The following is a 24,326-nucleotide window of genomic DNA, read 5'->3' as shown; positions in this document are numbered from 1 at the left end:
ACTTTCAGGACTAGAATTTTTTTGAAGTTCCAGGTAACAGTGAGGCACATTGGGTCCATATATTTTTTTTTATATTTATAGCAGTTAAGTTCATCCATCATCAATAAAACCCTTAGTTAATCAACTGAGTGTGGGGACTCTATCCTTTAAAATCCCAGTCTGAACTGGCAGAGATCTAATTTTTTTAATCATAAAAACTAAGAAAATTGAATAGTATGGTTATCTCAACTACAAAGAGGTAGGGCATTTTTATCAATCAGAAAAATTAATAGAGATAAAATTTGTGGATTTAATTGCATAGAGGTAGGATTTTGTACAACAAAAAGAATTTCTCTAATAGACCAAAAGACTAAGGATATGAATAAACATTTTTCTTTTTTTACTCATGACATTTTTACATTACATTCATTTCCAAATATGTCCCTTCTCCCCCCTACTCAGTGAGCCTTCCTTTGCAATGATGATTTAAAAAGCAAATAAAAAAATAGTTAATCAAAACCAGCACATTACCCATATCCACCAGTATAGTCAATATTTCACACTCACAGTCTACCGTCTCTGCACCACATTTGCACTTCTGCAAATCTTTGGGCTCTAGCTTGGTCATAATTATACAGTGTTCAGTTCTGATGAGCAGACAGTTTTTGAAAAAGGAAATAAAAATTTTATAATAATCACATGACAAGATGATTCAGGGCTAGACCTATAGTTTTACTAGTTTAGGAAACTGTAGGGGGTGATAAAATTCCCACTACCAATGCAGATCAACAACTATTCCGTAACTTACAGTCTTTGTTGCTTGAAAGGTTAGATGATTTGGCCAGTGTCACCTATTTACTATAGGTTAGAAATTGGACTTGACCTTTGGTCTTCCTGACTCCAAAACTGGCTCTCTAGCTACTATATTCTGTTGTCTTTCAAGATACTGAGATTCCCTAATATATATCCAATGTTGGCATATTACTAGATATCCATTAGAATAGCAAAAATACTCCCCAAATGATGGAATTCAATTTTGGTGGGACTTCAGGAAATCAAAAACTATTTTATATTAATTTCGGAGAGTAAGATTGTAGTATATAATAAGAGTCACAAGGCTGATACATTTAAACCTAGTGATTACAAGGCTAAGAGATTATAGTACATATGTCCAAAGGGAATAAAAGTCTTTTTGTACAAAAAAATTAATATATACTTGATTTATAATAGCAAAAAAAGAAAAGAAAGAAAACAAGCTATATTCAACAACTGGGGAATGGCTGAATAAATTACAGGATATTAATGTAATAGAATAGAATGGCACCACAGGAACCACAAACATGAAACCTATGAAGAATGTGGAACGGCCTATATAAAATGAAATATGAAGTGAAATTATCACTAGAATGTGTGTGTGTGTGTGTATTCTACAACTACATTTTTAAAAAGAAGAAGAAAAGCAAGAATAGTAGAAGTTTAGGCAAAATGATTGGAATCATGAAACAGAAACTTTTTTCCCCCTCATTTTTTTTGTTTCATTTGATTCTACCTTTCAAAGGGCTGATGGTTTCATATAACATTTTATTCATTATTTTATACATTTATTTGATTTGTTTGTTGTTATTGAGTTTATAATAAATATTTTTAGGTTATTCCATGTAATAAGACTGAATAAGTTATGCATAAGTCATATGTTAAGTGAGTTTGGCTTTGTAGAGGTATATATATGCCTTAGTCAACATTCTTCCCTTTAATATTAGACCTAGGAATATTAACCTTCTAATAATTACCTATGTTATCAGAATAGCATGTCTTGCCCTGCTTTATGTGAATTACCAGGTTTCCGTTTAATTATTCCTCAATTCAAAGAAATAAGATGAGGCATTTCACATCTATGATTCTAGACACAGTGAAAATATTGTATATTCAAACAGCTGGAATGAGATGGCAATTTTTCATTTACTTTTTTTCTGACTTATGTTTTTACATATATGGCTTCTAGCTCCCACTGTCAAATCTCATGAACCACTTTCCATATGAAATCTTTCTTGGTCCCCTCAACTGTGAGTGCCCACTCTCTAGAGAACTACCTTGTATTATTCTCATTCTCTTTAATCTGCATATACTTCTAAGTCCTCATGCTCTCCTCCATTAGAATATAAGCTCCTTGTGAGTAAGATTTGGGTCATTCGTTGTACTTTTCTCCAGTGCGTACCACAGTTCCTTGTACATAGTATGCACCTAATAAATACTTGTTGACACAGTACACAACACCATGCATATACACATCCTTCATGTATATTATTAGATCTACATAAGAGAGATATAGACATCAACCTTGTTATATGCCTTTCACTTTTAACTTGAATTCGTCCATTACAAAGTAAGCTTCAGTTCTAGTTCATAGAGGCAATACCACAAAGGTATTGTAATTGTGATTTTATTGGTATATTGAACTTCCAGTTGAGCAAAATCCCCCTACCAACCCAAGCTGGCACTTTCTCTCAAACTGAAATATTATTTAATTGCCAGGACACTGAGGGATTAAGTGACTTGCCCAGCATTGCTGTCAATATTTGTCAGAGGCAGAATTTGCACCTATTTCTCCCTGTCTTTAAAGCCAGTTTATAAGAACAGGACTTTTTTTTTAAGTACTCCAAGGATGGTTCGCACATCCTGAGTATATCTGACCATCTGTGTTTTATTGTCTTCAGAACTGATTTAGATATAGCACAATATTTTTGGAATATCATCATAGCCCTTCAAAAAATAGTAAAACATTGCACTTCTTGTTTCATGTATTATGCAACAATTCTTGCATCTTTATATTTGGTATTAAGTGAACTTGTGCCTCCTCCATTTGAATCTTTCTGAGTTTTTCATTTTTGAGAATGAATTTTAATCCTACAAGCCCAGTGACTTTTCAAACATGCTTCTAAACTAGATGTCACCTAACTCAACTATATTTCTAACCTGTTTTTTACCACTCAAGTCTTCACTGGGTTTGTCACTTTGTTTGTAACTTTGGTATCTTCTTCCCTTCCTTCTTGTGAAGAGGAAGAAGGTTGATGAGGAAGTAGCCTTGAATAACCCTTTTGCAGACATATCCAGCATGTTATACATCCTGGGGCCATTTCTTTACATGAGGAGAAAAGAAATGTCTGATGACAGACTAGTATGAACTTGAGTGCAAAGTAATAACCTTCCTTTTAGACTTTAGGAAACAGTTTTGGACTAGGCCAGAGAAGTTGATGCCTTATTAGTAATAGGGCAAGTCTCAGGGTAGGGAGAAGCAAAGGGTAAGAGATTTAGGATGAATCCAAGTGGGTGAGGGTGAATATGTGGATAAAAGGAATAAAAGGAGGAAAAGGTGAAAAGAAAGATAATTTTCTTTTCCTCATCAAGATGTCTTTGGATGAATTTGGGGGCTACAGCTAAATAGAACTGAAGCCAGAAACAAAACCCATATCTTTTGGATCCGTTACCCTGCTTTAGCCACATAAAAGAGAATCAGCTACACTTTAAAATGAAGTGCTTAAAATGTGATTTTTAAAAAAGTAATGAGCATTCATTTTCTATCCTTTCCCAATTAAATAACAATAACAAAAAATAAAATGAAAACCTTCATAACAAAGATGCATAGCCAAGTGAAGTACATCCTCCCATTGGCCATGTCCAGAAATATTTATCTCATTCTGAATTTTAAGTCCATTCCCATTCTCTCATGAAGTGTGCATTTTGATGCCTTTGGTCCTGTGGAATCATGGTTTCTCATTGCATTGATAAGAGTCCTTATCTTTCAAAGTTGGTTTCCTTTGAATGTTATCAATGTATAAATTGTTCTCCTGCTTATGCCCACTTTGCTCTGCATAGAGTTCTTCCCTGTAGTTCCCTCTGAAACTCTCTATATCATCATTTATTATGGCACAACAATATTCCATTTGATTGACATACCGTAATGTGTTTAGCCATTTCCTAATAAATGGACACCCCCTTAATTTTCTTATTATTATTACTACAATAGCTGCTATAAATATTTTTGTGCACGTAGGTCTTTTCTCTCTTTCTTTGTTTCTCTTGGGATGTATAGGCCCAGGAATGGCATCACTGGGTCAAAGAGTATGAATAAAACATAATGACTTTCGGGGTATGGTTCCAAATTGTATTCCAGAATGGCTGGACCCCATTCACAATTCTATCAATGGTGATTGTTTTGCACAATCTCTTCAACATTTGTCATTTTCTTCTTTTTTCATCTTTGCCAATCTGGGGAGGTGTTAAGTGGAATCTCAGAATTGCTTGAATTTGCATTTCTGTAATTACTAGTGGTTTGGAGCATTTTTCATATGGCTGTCGATAGCTGAGATTTCTTCCTTTGAAAATTGCCTATTCATATCCTTTGACCATTTATCTATTGGGGAATGACTCATTCTTATAAATTTGAATCAGTTCCTTATATATCTTGGAAATGAGAACTTTTTCAGAGACATTTGCTGCAACAAAATTTTCCCAATAACCTATTTTCTTTCTAATTTTAACTATATTTGTTTTGTTTGTGCATATACTTTTAAATTTTATGTGATCAAAATTGTTCATTTTATCTTCTGTGATAATGTTTGTCATGAACTCTTCCCCTGTCCACAGGACAATTTTTGACTGGCTCCTGTAATTTACTTATGTTTATGTTTAAATCACGTATCCCTTTAGAATTGATCTTGGTATATGGGGTGAAATTTTGGTATATACCTAATTTCTGCCACATTATTTTCCAGTTTTTCTTTTTTTATTCCTTTTTTAAAATTTTGTTTTCAATTCTGAATTCTGTTCCTCTCTCCACCCCTTTCCCACTCATTGAGAATGTAAGAAACACCATACTTATTATACATATGAAGTCATGCAAAACATTTCTGCAGTAGCCATATTTTGAAAAAGAAAAGAAGAGAAAGAGAAACAGAAAAAATGCTTCAATCTGCACTCTGAAGCCATCAGTTTTTCATCATGAATTCTTAGAACTGTGATGGATCATTAGATCAGAGTTACTAAGTCTTTCACGGTTGATTATCTTTACAATATTGTTGTTACTGTGTAAATTGTTTTCCTGGTTGTTCTCACTTCACTTTGTATCATTCATAAATCTTTCCAAGTTTTTCTAAAACCATCTTCTTCATCTCTTATAGCACAATATTATTCCATTACATTCATATATCATAACTTGTTCAGTCAGTCTCCAATTATTAGGCATCCCCTCAATTTTTAATTCTTTGCACCACAAAAAGAGCTGCTATAAATATTTTTGTACATATGGGTCATTTTTCTTTATCTTTGATTTCTTTGGATTATAGACCTAATAGTGGCATTGTGGGTATGCATGGTTTTATAGCTTTGGGGGCATAGTTCTAAATTGCTCTCCAGATAGTTGACAATGCTAGCTTTAGTGTACTCATATATATTAGTGTACCTATTTTCCATATCCCATCAAGCATTTGTCATTTTCTTTTTCTGTCATCTTAGCCAATCTGATTGGTACAGGGTGGTACTTCAGAGTTATTTTAATTTGCATTTCTCTAACTGTTGTGATTTGGAGCATTTTTTCATATGACTATAGTTAGCTTTGATTTCTTCCTCTGAAATCTGTCTGTTCATATTCCTTGATCATTTTCAAGTGGGGAATGGTTCTTATTCTTATAAATTTGCCTCATTTCCCTCTATATTTGAGAAATGAGACCTTTTCCAAGAAACTTGCTGCAAAGATTCCCCTCTTCCCCAGTTTCCTGCTCTTCTTCTAATTTTGGCTGCATTGGTTTTGTTTGTACAAAAATGTTTTAATTTTATGCATTCAAAACTATCCCTTTTACCTTTCATGAACCTTGTTGTTCAGTCATTTCAGTCATGTTTGACCCCTTGTGACCCCATTTGGGATTTCTTGGCAAAGATACTGGAGTGGTTTGCCATTTCCTTCTCCAAGATAAACTTACTGTCGACATTTGTTAGGAAAAAGAAAAACCCTAAACCCTTTCCAAGAGTTACATGATATTGGCTCATGTATTTCCATTGAAACATATTAGCAATGCATTATATACCATCTACTTCATGGGGAAATGTAAAATTATATAATACAATAGTAACTAAGTTTTATAGGGAATTTTAAAGTTTGTAAGGCATTTTACATAAATGACTTCCTTGAGTCTTAGAACAATCCTGTGATAAAGGTATGTCAGGTATTATTAGCCATATTTTACAGAAGAGAAAACCTAGGCTGAGACACTTGACCTTGTCTGTAGTCACATAGTTAGTATTAAAGGCTGGTTTTGACTTGTAGAACTGAGTGTTGTAAACTAAAAAAAAAAAAAAAAAAATTAATAAAAAAAAAAGAAATTTGATACCAGTCATTTCTGAATTAAAAAAAAAGTAAAGGTAGGATTTGAACCTAGGATTTCCTAACTTCAGGTCCAGCACTTATTTTACAATACCAATATGAATCTCAATCCAATACAGTACTGTACAATATTGGCATGACATAATGGATAGATTCGTAGGCTTGGAATCTAGAAGACCTAGTTCGAATTTTGCTTCTGATGCTTACTAACTGACCTTTGACAAATCTTTTCACTTCCATTCGTGGGTATGGCATATGGGTGTTCAAGGAGGACTAGCACTTCCTGTATGAGGACTTGCTTAACACTTTTCAGGGCTGCTCATACACCATTAGTATCCACCATTGATGTCAACCTAGTACTCAACCCTCACCTATGGCTCCAAAAAGCTACATCATGTGCAGCAGTCACACCCTGGTAAACCATTTTGGCAGACAGGCTAAGCCAGGTTGAGGGTGACTGATGGTCCACAACCCCATGGGTGAGTTAGGGGGGATGTCTACCCCAAGCATGTGAGGACTTCCCCCGATGGAATGTGCAGATAAGAACAATTTGTTCCAATAGCCATGAAGTTAGCTGTGGAGTGCTTAGCGCTTAGTCAGATATTGAAGATACCAAGATCATTCGCTGCATCCTGGGTCATCTGCCGTCATCTTGAATTTTGTCTTGCCGTTAGACTTAGATGGTGCTGGAAGAGAGAGTGAAGCTGATGACTTTGTGCAGCTCTGCCTCACATTAATCCAATTTACCTACAAGTCAAGACATCATTCTGTAATATCATTGATCCTCTCTGAAAACTAAGGACAAACAATAACAAAAACCTCCTATTCACCTCAGATAACTCCCTGGGACTTCCCTACCAAGTTGTAGACAGATTATGATCTGCCATGGGGGAACTCCCCAATCTGACAAAATCATAGGTACTTCTGCATTCATTTTAGTACAGTAGGATTTAATAATTGGTTCTCAACAACAATAGGATATTTTATTCGCTGCTCACTACTTTACACAGGTGCATTTTATAATGAGGGAGTGCATTACAAGCAGACCTTAGTGTGATTATACCCTTCTGTAGCTTAATCATGTAACATCAAGCAATAAAATCAACCAACAGCAATTTTTAAATTATCTACTGTGTGTTAGACATTGAGGATAATAAAAATAAAATAAAATAATCCTTATTTTCAAAAAGCTTGTGTTTATGCTATCAGAGGGGCCCAACCCAAACTACAGTAGAAAAATGGTTTTGGGTATTTATCAGTGTTTCCACAGACAGAAATTTTGTCTGTTCATTGTATCATCAAAATTAGTAGATTGAATAAGCAGTTTCAGTTGAAAGGTAAAAGTAAAACAAATTCTTATCATAATTATATGGGAGAGGAAGAGAGAACAAGAAACAGGTTTATGAGCTTAAGTGTTCTATTACAGTGTACCAACAAGTCTATAAGTGTGAGAAAAAAAAAAAACCAGAGATCCTGAAGAGCTAGCTGGAGGAACTGTTCTGTTAGAAAAGGCAAAAGAACTATGTGAAAGATTGCTCCAAATCACCAATAAGAGAAATGTAAATTAAAAAATGAGGTTTTACTTCATATGCAATTGATGACAGAAGCTAAAAATTTTCAACACTGAAAGGATGAAGGAAAGAAAGGCACATTAATGCACTGTTAGTAGAGTTGTAAATTGGTTCCAACTATTCGGAAAAGCATTTTTAAATTATGAAAAAAAGTAACTAAAATGTCCATACCCTTCTTGTTGTCTCTCCATTAGAATGTGAACTACTTGAAGGCAAAGACCGGGTTTGGAGGTTTGTTTGTTTTTTGTTTTTCTTTTTATTCCCGTCACTTAGCACAGTGACTGACAAACTGTTGCTATTTCATTTTTCAGTCATGTCAGATTCGCCCATTTGGGGTTTTTCTTGGTAAAGATACTAGAGTGGTTTTCCATTTCCTTCTCCAGTTCATTTTATAGATGAGGAAATTGAGGCAATCAGGGTTCAGTGACTTGCCCAGAGTCAAACAGCTAGTAAATGTCTGAGGCCAGATTTGAACCCAGGAAGATGAGTCTTCCTGACTCTAGACCAGCACTCTATCCACTGCACTACCTAGCTGCCCAACTGCCACACAGTAAGCACTTAATAAATGTTTGTTGGCTAGCTAATTCGTCTAGACAGCCCTCTGATAGGCAGATCCCAAGGAGGTTAATGATAAAAAGAAAGTCCCCACATAAATAAAAATATTTATAGCAGTGCTTTGTTTGTGGTAGTGAAATAAGTGTCCAATTGATTGCAGAATAACTAAACCAATTATGGAACATGAATATAACGGACCATTACTAGTATAAGAAACGGTGCATATGAAGAATTCAGAAAAACATGGGAGGACATGTGACTGATGCAAATCAGGAAAACCATAACCAGGAAAACAAAATACCCAATGACTACAACAATGAAAACTAAAAAACAAAAAACACTACATGTTGCCAAATATGATTAATAGATTAGCTATGAAGAACTGAGTAAATATTCCTCCCTCCTTTCTTTACATAGGTGGAGGACTATTGAGGACAGTAAATTTCATATACTGTCAGAATTAGTTAATTTGCTCATTAGTATTTCTGAACTACTCTTTTTTCTTACCCATTTATCATACTTTTTGATTTGTTAGTTTTGCTGAACTGTTTATCTCTTTTCATTTTTAAAAATTCTTTGGACTAAGAGATGGCTCTCTTGGGTGCAAGATATATTAGAAAATGTAGGTGATATAAAAATTATATCAAAGATTTTAAAGAAAATTTTTGTAAAAGCATGACAGATATTAAAAATCCATGAGTTTTGCATTTTAAAAATTTGCTATTATAGCATAATTTACACCTTGCTCTTACTGGAAAGCATGTAATTCCAAATTGTATAAATCCAATCATGGAATTGAAGGGTCTTTTGCAATCTCCCCATCCAGCTGCCATACTTAACAGATGAGGAAGGCAAGATGCAGAGAGGGAAACTATTTTACCAAGGGCACACAGCAAATTGATGGCATATAAGTGAGTAAAAACCAGGTCGTATGCTTCCCAATGCAGCCCTTCCCCACGCTGCTCTTCTCATTTATTTGCATTAATAATTTCAGAGTAACTTTATTTTGATTTCAGATTTATCTTCACTTGACAGTGTCTCCTTTCGTTTTCCATTTTTCCAATTTCTTTCCTCTTTTTGAAGTAGTTAATGATATGTTAAATGAACATGAATTTACTAGGGGAGTTGCTATCTTACTATTTTAAGGATCCTTTCAAAATCAAATGATTCTTTTGTGCAATTAGTCTATTTTTAGATTCCATCTATCAAATTTTTTGAAGTGATGCATACTATATATTCATACGAAGCAAGGTGATCCAAAATTCCTTCAGCATCTCTGGGCTCAGAACCAGATATGCTCCTAGAGGTCTTAGAAAAGCCCTGGTAGAGTCTGAACTGATTTAGAGTCTTATACAAAGTTAACTAAAATTGTAAGTGCTTTATCTATTTTTCTGAGTCAGTACTTTCTGAAAGAAGGAGGAGACAGTGAGAAAGAGGAGACATAGAGAGCCCTGGAAGTTAAAAGCTATTTTAATCTCAGAGGGTAATTTGAGAAGATGGCACAAAGCCCAAAAAATGGCAGAAAGAAGAAGAGAGCATGTGGAAAGACATGGGCTAAGAAGAAGGAATGTTGGAGAATGATGTGTCAATGTCAATGTATTAGTAAAGGCTGAAAAAAGGATGATTAATTAGAGAAGGAAGAAGTAGGCCAGAGGAGGGAGTTAGGAGAGTTGAACATCTTATTGAATTCTGAGTTTCAGTTACTTAATTCCTGCCTCAAAACAACTTCCCCAGTTGAAATTCATAGTGTCAATTGTTAAAATTAGTTCAGAGCTGTGCTCCTTTCCTTTCTGACACTTTCTAGTTTGCTCCCGAAGCTTAGTAAATGTTCTTTGTTATCCCTAGTTTCCAGAACACTTCCTTCAATGTAGTAGGTGCTTAATAAATGTGTGTTGAATTCCACTGTATATAGACTCTGACCAGTGTTACATTGCATGTTTGCTGTTGTACCCCCAAAATCACTGGCTGATATTGGCAGGGAATTCAAATGGCTAGATTTTATGCATCCATCTGGACAAAAATTAATTACATTAAGAATGAATATGAGTGACCCAATCTGAGAAGGATGGTGTTTCCAAATGTTTAACAACCTGCCCTCTTTATAAGGTATAATTAACCTGACTCAAACCCCTCGGGAAACTTGAATGTGCAAAACACTACTGAAAAAAAAAAAAACCAGAAAGAATTGTTTTTAGAAATAACTTGATATAAAGGTGGAAAAGAGAGAGAAATGAATGTAGCAAGGACCCAGATATCTTACTGCTTATTTGCAAAAACTGGAACGCCTAGCCTTTAGTTAAAAGGATTAAGAAACTAAAATTTCAACTAAGATGGCAAATAGAGTCCAAATAAAATAAATAAAGCCTTATCTGCAAAAGGGCCTTGATTTCACTTCTGGAGGGACTGCCTCCCACAAAAGAGATCTTAAACGCTCTGAAAATTAGCAGAAACACAAAAAAGGGGTTTGAGAATTGCTGTGGCTAAAAATCTTACTCACCTGATGTCCCCTTGCAGTGAGACTGGTCTCCTGATGACCTAGTATCTAAGGCTTTCTGTACTCAAAGTATTTCCAGCTTGGTAGAAACTGCCAGAACTTAGGCTCTATTTAGAAAGACCTTGAGAACTCCAAGACATAGTCTCTGACATCTCAGATATCTGAGGAGGACATTTAGTGGTGGAATGAATTTCTAATGTGACAATTAAAAAGGTTTGAGAGGCATAATTTCTGAATAATTTAATCATTTTATTCATAAGAACAGCACATTATTTTAATGAAGTTTGGTCATCTCTCCTAGAGCAAAGAGTCATGGCAGTGGGTTCAGGACTTATATGTTCTTTTGGAAGAGGAATGGCAATCAAGTCTGATTGGTTAGCGCAATGGGAGGTGGGCTATATTAAAATGAGAGGCTAAAAGTGACATCCATGTCACCCTTGGACAGAGAAACTATCTCTATACCCAGACCACGCGCAGCATTGGGCCATCTGTTCAAAAAATGTATACCCCACCAGGGTGGGGTCCTAGACCAATCTCATTATTAGTAGTATACTTCAAGACACTTAACTTTTAAAAATCAGGACTTTAGAAAAATGGTGGGGGTGAGAGGGGGGCGGGACTCTGAATCTTTCCAAATCATTGGTTATTAATAATCATTTTTCTCACTGACCTGGGCCCATTGCCAATCACTGAAAAGAACAAATGGATAGAAGAATGAGAGGGAGCATGCCATCATGGATAGAAAACCAGCCCCAGGGCCAGAAGATCTAATTGAAATCTCACATCTGACACATACTAGATGTGTGATTCTGAGCAAGTTACTTACCTCTCACTGGTCTCAAGGCACTGTCTGGGGTTATAAATTGCAGAGACTGTAAATTGATAAAGGAAGGTCCCCATTAGAAGCTCCTTATGTCAGTGAAATCACTGTTGTAGCAAAGTAAATAAACATTAATTTTATCTGTTGGTGCTCCAAAGAGGGTGTCTTTGTACATGGAACAACAAATCAACGTGACTGGAGAAACTGAATCATATGAAAACTGGCATTATTGCAATAAATAACATCAGAGGAATATAGGAAGCTATGTTTAAATAAAATGGGTGGTTCATAGATTCTTCCTGGAGAGGCAGAAAAGAGAGATAGCTGTTGTGCTTTTGCATATGTCTAAATGCAACAAGAAATATTATTTCATTGGCTACTTAGTTAATTCATGTTAGTTAATACTAATGATGAGCATTTGCAACAAGACCACCAGGAAGGAAATTGCTTCATATGTGACAATATCTGTTGCAAAATATGAGGAAGTAGAGAAATCCTATGAAGATCTGGATGATGTTACCAAATTAAAAAGTTATTTTTTTTAATACTTGGTGAGTTGCAAATGTGAATGTAAAAGAAGATGGTGAAAATATGTGGAACAATATAGTCAGGATCAAGAAATGAAAGACACTAAAGACTTTAAAACTACATAGACATCTCCTGCCTATATATCATGAATACCATCTTCAGAAAGAGAGGTAGGAGGTACTGGACCTAGCAAGCCCTGAAAAACACCATAAAAATTGAAATGGATTGTATCTTTTCAAACAGGAAATGAGTGCAGACCAATTTGGGAGTCATTTTTCAATCAGTTTTCCATATATAGTCAGACCAACTTGTTAGAACCAAGATAAAAATCAGGATCATTAAAAGAAAAAATAAAAATGTGAAGATAGACCATGGAATTAACTATTATAGCTCTAATCTTACATATTTAAACAACTTTGTAGTGGGGAGAAATAGGAGACCTCCCTGACCTGCAGGACACTGAATCACTTCTGAAGCGTAACAATATCCCAGAATTGCTGAAGGAGAGGGATTGGGGTGCTTGTCCTCTTCAACTAAGGGGCCCCTAGCTCTGGACTTTTATAGAGACTGGGTTTATTCCTGGGGAAAGCTAGCCCCATGGGAGGCTCTTTGCCTGGAACCCAGGAAATATCACTTAAGGTTTGTTTAGGGTCAAAATGTAGGATACAATCTAAAGAATCTGGATTTGAATTTGAAATTAAAGGGGCCTGTCAAAGTCATGGGTTATTTTTTAAACCACTTTAAATATGTATGCATTTGAATTGAGCAAGAATTGTCAGTATTTTTCCCTAAAATCTTTTAGCCTTATCTTTAGAATATGAAATTTCAAGTATTCTTTTTGCTTGGGTTCAAAAAGAAGATGCAGAATTTTAAAACTTCTACCTTGATTTTCGAATAGCTCTGCAAAATTTTTGTTGGATTGCTCCCAAATTCATTATTCTGGGCCTGGATTATTTGGGTTAGCTGTCTATACTCATCTAGACAACTGGCTAGCTGCCAAGTGAATCTCCACTTGATGCTGTTTAGGCAAAGACAGTCTTCATACAACAGTTGTATATTATAGACAGCACAAGCATAGATATGTTTATGAATAAAACGTGTTTGCACACAAAATATCCGTTCAGAACTTAAAGAAATAATCTAGGCTGGAGACATTCGTAACTATTCTTGCACATCAAAATTTCCTTAGGAACTCTAAGAAAATGGGTCAGGAAGGGAAAAACTGTTTTCTCCTGGGCTTGCTGCTATTCTGTTCTTCCAAATGATATATTGAAACATTGAATTTTTAGTATCTCATCACTGAAGTGTGTTATTTTCAGGTTTCATATATTTATTTTTCAGATAGTGAATCATTTGTCTAAATCAAGAGCATATTATCAGTGGCCTACTTTCTACTCCAACAAGATAACTAAAATTACTGTATTTTTTCATTTATAGCAAAAACAAGAATACTAACTAATTTCAATGTACCTTACTTTTTGTTCAAGCAAATTGTTATAGATCACTGAAGCAAATAAGAGCAGAGTAGAATTAAGACAAAAGGATAATTCAAAATCTTACCCCCAAATTACCACTGACTCACCTTAGGAAAATTATTTTTTTTAATCAACTATTTTATTTTTCTTGCTTCTTTTTTTTTTCCAACATGGCTAACATGGAAATAGGTTTTGCATGACTTCACTTGAAAATGGGTATCACATTGCTTGCCTTCTATATGGGTAAGGGAGAAGCAGGAAGGAGAGAGAAAATTTAGAACTAAAAAAACTTTTAAAAATGAATGTTAAAAATAAATTAATGATTCAGCAAAACAGTATATAATAAATTCAATGTGTTGCTTATTTATTTTTTATTTTTAAGATTAATTTATTTATTTTTAGTTTTCAACATTCATTTCCATAAGATTTTGAGTTCCAAGTTTTCTCCCCATCTGTACCCTCCCCCCCCAACCCTAAGGTGGCATGTATTCTGATTGCCTCTTTCCCCAGTCTGCCCTCCCTTTTATCATCCTACCCCCCCCCCATCCCTTTTCCCCTTACTTTCTTGTAGGGCAAGATAGATTTCTATACCCCATTGCCTGTATATCTTATTTTCCGGTTGCACATAAAAACATTTTTTTACATTTGTCTTTAGAACTTTGAGTTCCAAATTCTCTCCCTTCTTCCCTCCCCACCCACCCTCCTTGAGAAGGCAAGCAATTCAATATAGGTTATACATATATCATTATGCAAAACACTTCTGTAATAGTCATGCTGTGAAAGACTATTTCCCTCCATCCTATGCCATTCCCCATTTATTCAATTTTCTCCTTTGATCCTGTCCCTTTTCAAAAGTGTTTGCTTCTGACTGCTCCCTCCCCTAATCTGTCCTCCATTCTATCATCCCCTACCCCTTATCCTCTTCCTCCTACTTCCCTGTAGGGTAAGATACCCAATTGATTGTGTATGTCATTCCCTCCTTAAGCCAAATCTAATGACAGTAAGGTTCACTCATTTTCTTTCACCTCCCCCCTCTTTCTTCCATTATAACAGCTTTTTCTTGCCTCTTTTATGTGAGATATTTTACCCCATTCTATCTCTCCCATTCTCAATATAGTCCTCTCTCACCTCTTAATTTTATTTTTTAGATATCATCACTTCATATTCAACTCACCCTGTGCCCTCTGTCTATATATATATATATGTATATATATATACATATATATATATGTATGACTAAGAATGGTCTCATGATTTACAAATATCATTTTTCCATGTAGGAATGTAAACAATTCAACTTCAATAAGTCCCCTATGATTTTTCTTTCCTGTTTACCTTTCCATGCTTCTCTTGATTCTTCCATTTGAAGTCAAATTTTCTATTCATCTCTGGTCTTTTCATCAAGAATGCTTGAAAGTCCTCTGTTTCATTGAAAATCCATTTTTTCCCCTGAAGTATTATACTCAGTTTTACTGGGTAGGTGATTCTTGGTTTTAATTCTAGCTCCTTTGACCTCCAGAATATCATATTCCAAGCCCTTTGATCCCTTAATGTAGAAGCTGCTAGATCTTGTGATTGTGTTTCCACAATACTTGAATTGTTTCTTTCTGGCTGCTTGCAATATTTTCTCCTTGACCTAGGAACTCTGGAATTTGGCTACAATATTCCTAGGAGTTTTCCTTCTAGGATCTTTTTCAAGAGGTGATCAGTGGATTCTTTCCATTTCTATTTTACCCTCTGGTTCTAGAATATCAGGGCAGCTTTCTTGAAATTTCTTGAAATTTGATAATTTCTTGAAAGATGATGTTTAGGCTCTTCTTTTGATCATGACTTTCAGGTAGTCCAATAATTTTTAAGCTATCTCTCCTGGATCTATTCTTCAGGTCAGTGATGTTTTCAATGAGATATTTCACATTGTTTTCCATTTTTTCATTCTTTTGGTTCTGTTTTATAATTTCTGGATTTCTCATAAAGTCACTAGCTTCCACTTGCTCCATTCTAATGTTTAAGGAATTATTTTCTTCAGTGAGCTTTTGGATCTCCTCTTCCATTTGGCCAATTCTGTTTTTTTAAGGCATTCTTCTCATTGGCTTTTTGGAGCGCTTTTGCCATTTGGGTTAGTCTATTTTTTAAGGTGTTATTTTCTTCAGTATTTTTTGGGGTCTCCTTTAGCAAGATGTTGACTTGTTTTTCATGATTATCTTGCATCCCTCTCATTTCTTTCCCCAATTTTTCCTCTGCTTCTCTTACTTGATTTTCAAAATCCTTTTTGAGCTCTTCCATGGCCTGCAACCAATTCATATTTTTCTTGGAGGCTTTTCACATAGGATCTTTGACTTTGTTGTCTTCTTCTGGCTGTATGTTTCGATCTTCTTTGTCACCAAAGTAAGATTTGATAGTCTGAGGTTTTTTTTTATGCTGTGTGCTCATTTCCCCAGTCGATTACTTGACTTTTGAGCTCTTTGTCAAGATCTGACTCTGCTTCCAGAGTGGAGAGTGCTCTGTCCCAAGCTTCAGGGTTTTTGCACAGCTGTTTTCTGAGCTACTTGTAGGCACCTGTTAATTTTCAGTTCGAAAGGGCACCACTAGCACCTAAGGGAATCAGTGATTGCTTGAGTTGAGCTTTGAAAGAAACAAGGAATTCTAAGAGGTGGATTTGAGGAGGTGTGCAATCATAGGCAAGATGGCTGGTCTATAGAAAGGTATAAAGATGAGAGAGGCAATGTTGCCTGTGAGGAGCAGTAAGAAGGTAGAGTTCATGAATAGTTGTGTAATTTTTACTTTCTCCTCTTCCTCTGTCTGAAACACTTTGTTCTTGGCTCACAAAGGAAAATAATGTAGATATAGGTTAACTTATATGACACAGTAGAGAGAAGTGAGCGCAGGCAAGGTTATAAAAGGGTCTGGGCTCTTTGCCGACTCTAAGTTGATGTTTATTCTTTGTTTTTGAAGAAGAGTGACATTCCAGGGCAATGTCTTAACTTGTGTGTAAATTGTATTTAAGTGAGTCAGGGTTGCACAAAGTTGTCAGTCTCATTCTCTCTTCTAGAGTCATCAAAGTCCAGTGGTAATACAAAAGTCAGGGTGACTGGCAATGGCCCAGGATATAGTGGATTACCTTGGCATCTCCTATGTCTGGCCAAGCTCTAAACACTCTACAATACCTGACTGTACATTAGTTACCTCATGGCTCCCTGGGTCTCAGTGTACTCATCTTTACAACGAGGACATTGGACAAGGAGGTTCTAGCCTCAAGATAATATGATTCTTAATAGCCAGATTTACCTGAAGTAACAGGACCTGTAGTACAGATCCTATAAATGTAAACAGGTCACTCAAAGTCTTTGGATCTTAGTAGACTGAAAACTTATGAAATCATAGAATTCTATATTTGAATTCTATTATCTTAGTGCTATCAACAAACACAATGTAGTCAACCTATAAAAGGGTTATTTGTTCTCTTATGTCCAATGGTTAGTAGAATTAAGCTAATGGTCTAAGATTTTTGAATTACATTTTTAAAAAATAAACATGTTATTTGACTATATTACTTAAACTTTAAAAGCTCAGGAACTATTCAAAATATTCGAAAAAATTCTCTTCAAAACAACATTTTTGCATGAACTTTTAATATTAACAAATTCATTACAAAGGAACAAAAATTTAATCTGTTTGAGATTGCTGTGATATTTGTTGAGTACAACTTTTCCCATCCCCTTTAATAGAGGAACCCTCTCCCAATCCTTCCTAATTCCAAGGACTTCCCTCTTGATCTATTTCTAATTTATTCTACCTAGATTTTCTCTGTATCTAATTGTTTGCATGTTGTTTCTTCCATTAGACTATGTACTTCTTGAAGGCAGGAGCTATCCTTAGCACAGTGCCTGGCACATAATAGGTATTTAATAAATGCTTATTGACTGACTGTAGCTTAGTATATCTATAGTAATATGCAGACACCAATGTCATAGTCATCAACATGGCATGATACATGTGGTTTAGTGAAAAAAAATATTACTGATGTCAACTAAAGGTAAAGTACCATTCCTTCAAAACAAGAACTAAAAAACTGTTCATTCCCAATAGCAGGATTCAAATGAATTGACTAGTTTTTAAAATTATGTTTACTATTGTATTTATGTTACCTATAATTGTATAGTTACTCCATTTATAGTGTTTCCATTTTTAGACAGCCTTTTATTTCCATTTTTGTTTTTTTGGAAGTGTTCAGGCTTGTGTTTTCATCTATGTGGGGGAGTCTTGGTTTATAAGTCAATAACTCATCATTCTCTTATAGCCTGACTTTGACACATATTTAGGTGTATGATTCTGAACAAATCAAATTAGTATATTATATATGTAACTCCAGTCTGAAAGCTCAAAAAGACTGAAGAGATTTTAGTTTTCCTGCTCTTGCCAACTCTACCCTTCCTGTCACTCTGGAGTAGGAGATTGAGCTCCACCAATGAGGTGAGTCCCATACTAGTGGGCTTTGGCACTAGAGTTACATATATTTTATTAATAGTGGCAAATATTTTCCTATTAGACATATCCTCATATAATTGATGGGGATAAAAAGATTCTGAACCATTCAATTTTTATTAACTTTTAGGATGTTTGGAGGACAAATTATTCACAGAATCTCAGCAACGGAAGGTAACTCACAGACTTCCATTCCAACCTATATCCAAATAGCAATTCCTTCCACATCCAGTAAGTGACCTCCCAGGCTTTGCTTGCAAACTTCTAGTGAGGGGAAATCCACTACCTCCAGAGGCAGCCCATTTAACTTTTGAAGAGCTCTAATTGTTAGGCAGTTTTTTCTTGACATCGACCCTAAATTTCCTCTTTGCAACTTCTATCCATTACTCTTACTTGGGACAAACTTGAAGACATTTGTCATGTTCTCTCCACCCCTGATAAGTCTTCTCTTCTCTAAAATAAAAATCCTCAGTTCATTTCACTGAGCCTCAGATGGTATGAGCTAAATGCCCTTCATTACCCTAATCACCCTCTTCTGTGCAGAGGGCAATGTTTACACACTAACTTATTGGCATCCTTCCTAAATTGTGACTTCTAGAACTAAACATAGTACTTTATATGTGTTGTGACCATGGCAGAATGGAATGGTATGATTGTCTCCCTTATATTAGATACTTATTTGTGTATGATTAGTTTTAATATTATTTAGATTGTAATGCTAGTCACAGGGCCAGACCTATTTCATTTATTCTATAATGAGTTCATAGATCCAGTAAATATACCAAATTAAGTAGACCATCTGTCTCCAAAAATGTTTCATATTCTTAGGGGAGAGAAGTGCGGACAAGATTTAATAAGACAACAGTGGCATCTTCAGACAGCCTCTTTGCCCTCCACCTACTCTTCACAACTCTACAGCATAACTGATATGGAAGACTAGAAGAATTAATGGGCAGAAAACAAATTGACAAGATAGGGGTGTTTTTTGCTTTTGTTTATTTGCAAAAAAAAAAAGCTTCAACAAGGAGAAAACATATTCATTTCAATTTCACAAATGTGTATTACATACCTACTAAGTGCAAGATGGTTCTATACTAGATCAAACAATAAATGGGTCCTAAATGAGCTTACACACTGGGAGAGAGTATATTTACATAAATAAGTATAACACATGCTCTGAAGAGTTTATCCCAACTCCCAGTCTTACTGAAGAGTTGGGTTCCATACTCCCCAGAGTATGACCACTACATCCCCTCAGAGCTCTAGGGGTAACCCTAAAGGGTTGATGACTATCTTTCTAGTACTATCTGTTCAAGTCTCCATTCCAGTGTGCTTCCTACCATAACTATCACTTGACAATCATTGAGTTAGTCAGACTCAGCCAATCAACCAGTTCATTTTTAGTAAGGGTATTTACTAAGGTGATAGAGTAAGAACAGTTGTCATACAACCATTCTCCCCAAAAGTCTATGACATACTCTCCCACCAGTACGTACAGAGTCCAAGGGGAAAATGGGCTCAAGCTTAAAGAGCACATGTGGAAAAGGGGGTAACTTATAGTTCCTGCTTTCTATAAGTCCCTTCTACATGGGATGGTCATGAAGTTCCCCAAAGACATGGAGTAGTTTCTTTGCTGGATTCCTTATGGAGCCGTGAATCTACATGGGCAGGGGTACACTAGCAAATGTTTAAAAATCAGCCCTGGGAAGGGGAGCAAAAACATACATGTAATGCACTTTTAAATTTAATCAGTGTTAAAACTTTCTCCACCACTTTTTAAGTCTGGACAATCAACAAAACTATAAATAAAGCCTTGATTATAGCATTCACCAATTGTAAATGCTCACACTGAAATTTTAACAATCAGTTCTGCTCTTGGTGAGCCAGTTTGAGCTGGCTTGAACAAACTCCTGGACATTATGTTACAGGGAGTTACTCCAGTTTTCAACTCCCCTGATATTTTATAGAGGGCTGCTAGTCATCAAACAAGTGTTCTCATCCTACCCAAATATGATTCCTGTCAAAGTCCCTCCAGTTCCAAAGATTTTTTTTTCTACGAATAATATAAAGCCTTTGATTGATTGACTAATTAAAGCTTAAGTCTATGGTTAAGATTGATTAATTGAATGTTTTCATCTATTTAAAGTCTTAGGTTATCTGATCACTTACTTTAACTGAAGTAGGATGGTTTGACTGATATTTTTAACCAACACCCATTCCTCATGTAATTATGATACAAGGTAATTTGAAAAGAGAAAGAGCAACAAGAAACACAGACAAAGGTGTCAGAAATGATATGTAGCATGCATTCCAGCAATGAGGAACAACCTGTGTGAATTCTCAGAGGAAGGAAATGGATTATTGAGGTTGGAGAAGAGCTAGGAATAGTTTAGTGTTTTTTTTTAATGTTGACTACATGAAGGGAGACTAGAAAGGTAGATAATAAGATTGATAGTGGAGGGTTTTGAATGACAGGCTAAAGAAATTTTATAGATGTAGTGGGGAATGACATGGTCAGGCCTCTGTCTTAGGAAGATAATTTTGATGGCTGTGTGGAGGATGAATAAGAGAGGGAAAATACTGCAAACAGGGATACCGATTAGGAGGTTTAACAGATGAATGATGATGAAATTTTGACCATGGTTGTGGTCTGTGAGTGTGGAGAAGGGAACAAATATGAGAATTATTGTGGAGATAGAATTAACTGATTGAGTATGGGGATGAAGGAGATGGAATAAAGAATGGATATGAGGGAGCCAAAGATGACTTTGAAGTTATCAGCCTGGTTCACTGACTAGGTCCTAGTCACTAGGAGGATAGTTGTGCCCTTAACCAAATTAGGAAAGGTTAGAGGAGGTAAGACTAGGGGTGAAGGTCCCTTTTAGGCAGACTGACTTTGTAACATTAGCAGGATATTCCTGAACTAACATTCAGGAGAGCTATGGGCTATAGATAGAGATTTGGGAATCATCCACATAAAAAATGATCATTGAACTCATGAGAATGGATTGAACACTGAGAAAAAACATAAAGAGAATAGAGAAGAAGGGTCCAGGACAGAGCTTAGGAAGTAGAACATTTCTGGTGGCAGAGCTCCCATGCTTAGGAGGTAGCAAATTTGTAAGAAACCATCAGAATAAATGGAGGAGGAATGGCCAAACAAGTAAGAGAACCAGCAGAAAGTAGCATCATAGAAATTTAAGAAAGAAAGAGTATCCAAGAAGAGGGCATGGTTAACAGCTGTAGAGAAGTAAAAAAAAAAAAGCTTAAAACTGAGGATTATTAGATTTAACAGTTAAAAGATCATTGAAAATCATTGAGAAAGCAGCTTTAGTCCAGTAGTAGTGTTGGAAAATAATTTGAAGCAAATGTAGACAAGTTTTTCTAGAAGTTTAGCAGTGAAAGGGAAGGATGTAAATGTTAGGTCTTGAGAATTTAAAAATTCATGAGAGATTAAAGCAAGTGGAATACCAATGAATGTGAATGTGTTCCTGTAAAGAATGCAGGTATCCAATCCTTTCCTCTACGACCCCCTTGTCTCTGGAGATATAACCAGTCATAATCTATTATGATAATTAGCTTATTTTAAGCATGGAGGAAATATAATGGCCCCTCAAATCCAGTTAGTTCTTTCCTCTACTCCTTTAAGGAGTTTATATTAATGGAAAGTTAGGAGTATAATCCCAATTGTTCAGAGCCCCAAGTTAGAAAAATTCCTAATATTTAGTAAGAGGCTTGAATTTCTGCCTTAGTTTAAATATATATTTATCTCTAGATTACATTTGGCCTCTTTGTGGTTGAAGCAAAATTTAAGTTACCAGAAACATTTGGGTTAAGAAATAATTTATTTCAATGTCTGCTGATAGACAGGCACTGGGAAGGAAAGCAGGGAAAGAGTAGGCTTTTTCCTAGAAATGACCTCAGTCCTGAAGGAGGATGGTACAACTGATGGCTTTATCCTATAGGGCCAATTGTCCTCTTTGCACTTCTCCTTTCCTTGCCACAATTCAGTCCTAATTTTTCTTGCTCCTTTTACCTGTAGCCATTGTGCTACTGATTCTTTGTATCTCTTGTTCTTAAAGTCCTTATTCCTTCATCTCCTAAGCCAGACCCTAATCAATGTCTTCTCCCCCGTTATAAAAACTTTTATTGATTGATGATTTCACTGGGTGTGGAAGCATTGTTCACTCCTAGTTCATATTTCATTGACTGATTTAATCAGAGTCTAGGCTCCCTGCAATTATTGAGGTAAGAGTATGGAATACCATTCTATAGATAGGTACAAAATTTCCACTTCAATAGGACTTGAAGTTTCAGGGAGAGTCCTACACAAGCTTGCATCTTAGTCCTTTCCAGTCATTATGGCTGCCACAAGGAAAATGGTGATACCTGATTAAGGTAATAGCCACAGTAGCTAAGCTTATTTATCGAGCAGGCTCCTTTTCCTATTGCCTGTAGACTGCTGCCTGAATTTTTATTCAGTTCTGGAGTAGAATAAAACATTAACTACAGTTTCTCATTGGATTTCTTGATCATTGATTTGGTTCAAATTTCAGGTTTTTAATAGAGTAAGTGTGGGGAAGGAGAGAAACTTATTTCCATTCAGTCAATCAACTTGGCTGAAAATCCAGAAACCATTATCTTCTCTTCAAACCCTCCGGTCCTTCCAACTTTTATATTTCTACCAAGAACACCGCAATCCCTTGCCTATAACTTCAGTATCGTGTTCAATTCTTCACTGTCAATTAACTAAGAAATTTAATCCATTGCCAAATCTTGCCACGTCTATCTTCACAGCAACTTTTGCATACATCCCCTTCTCTACACTCACAGAGCCACTATCCCTCCTTCATACACAAATCTAGCTACATTGGCCTGTTAGCAATCTCTCAAACATTATACTCCATCAAGGATCTTCATGTCTTTGCACTGGCTGTCCCTGGTGTCTGGAATACTGTAACCAGAATGGCCTTTGTTTTCTTTGAATGACTCAGCTTACCTCATTGAGCCTCTGGATGCTGTGGCTTGCTCTTCCGGGGCAGGAAGCCCAGAGAGCATGCCAGGAAGCAGAAAACTTCCTGTGTGATGAGTCATGGGGCTGGCTGAGGGGAGGTGTTAACGTCTATGCTAGGGGGAGGGGCCAAGTCAAGAACCAATCGGCCCTGGTCATTCAGGCGGCGCTTGATGATGTCAAAAACTCTATAAGAGGGGAGAGGACAGCTTGAAGCTCTCTCTTTTCCTCTTCTGGTTGGTGTGGGAAGCAGCGGCAAGCAAGCGTGACTCTGGGCCAGCCCAGATGTTGGTAACTATGAATTGTATTGGGTCTGTCTGTTGATATTTGTAATTTGTTTGTATTTTGGTTTTGAGGTTCGGGGTGCTGGTTTGTTTTCTCCCCTGAACTAAATGAATGTTTTGAACCTCAGGGTGCTGGTTTTTTCCCCTGAAGTAAGTCAATGAATCTGTATTTGGTCTGTCTCTTGATGCTTGTCTGTATGCTCCCCTGAACTAACTGAATGCTGGCCTTTTCCCCTGAACTAAATAATGTTGTCTGTATACTAACTGAATGCTGGATTAAAGTAAGCTGATCAACCCCTTCACCGTGCTTTCCTTGTTTAAGCAGATAAAAAGAACCTGTGCTTTCCCGGCAGCTTCCTGGGTCCCGGCAGCCTCCTGGGTCCCAGCAGCCCCCTGGGTGCTGGCTGTGGGGGAGGGATCTTACGCCCCCACCGAAGCTGCTAGCTGGGTTGTTAAAACATATGGCATAGTTGGCAGTATCTGGCTTTAACAAGAGAGCATGGCGTTTTGGGGTGCTGGGTTGGTTGAATGTTTCCCTGTTTTTGGACTGCTCTTTGTACTTGAGGTGGCTATGGTTCTGTGGAGCCTCAGGAGCAAGGAAAACAGGCGGGTACTTTGGAGCTTTAGGAGCAAGGAAGGCCTGAAGGAAAACAGGTGAGTGGAAGTGCTAGGCGAGGTTTCCCAGGGGCCCAGAGCAGGAGATAATCCCATCCTCCCAGGACTTAAGTTGATAAGCCTGGCCCCGGAGGAC

The 24,326-nt window shown here is 36.3% G+C and overlaps 1 long non-coding RNA gene across 1 annotated transcript in view; it reads right to left on the bottom strand.

Moving 5' to 3' along the window:
* Positions 1–515: 515 nt before the first annotated feature.
* LOC118834071 overlaps positions 516–24,326 on the bottom strand; it is a 35,890-nt gene continuing 12,079 nt past the window's right edge. The window contains exons 2-3 of the long non-coding RNA XR_005009340.1: positions 11,802–11,847; positions 516–626 (exon numbers count right to left, since the gene is read on the bottom strand). This is a non-coding gene — a long non-coding RNA (uncharacterized LOC118834071). The remainder of the gene's footprint in view (positions 627–11,801; positions 11,848–24,326) is intronic.

This window comes from Trichosurus vulpecula, chromosome 1 (genome assembly GCF_011100635.1).
Source record: "Trichosurus vulpecula isolate mTriVul1 chromosome 1, mTriVul1.pri, whole genome shotgun sequence".
In the NCBI taxonomy this organism is placed as follows: domain Eukaryota; kingdom Metazoa; phylum Chordata; class Mammalia; order Diprotodontia; family Phalangeridae; genus Trichosurus; species Trichosurus vulpecula.
Note: the sequence above shows the minus strand (reverse complement) of the source record. Positions and strands in the feature narration are given on the sequence as shown.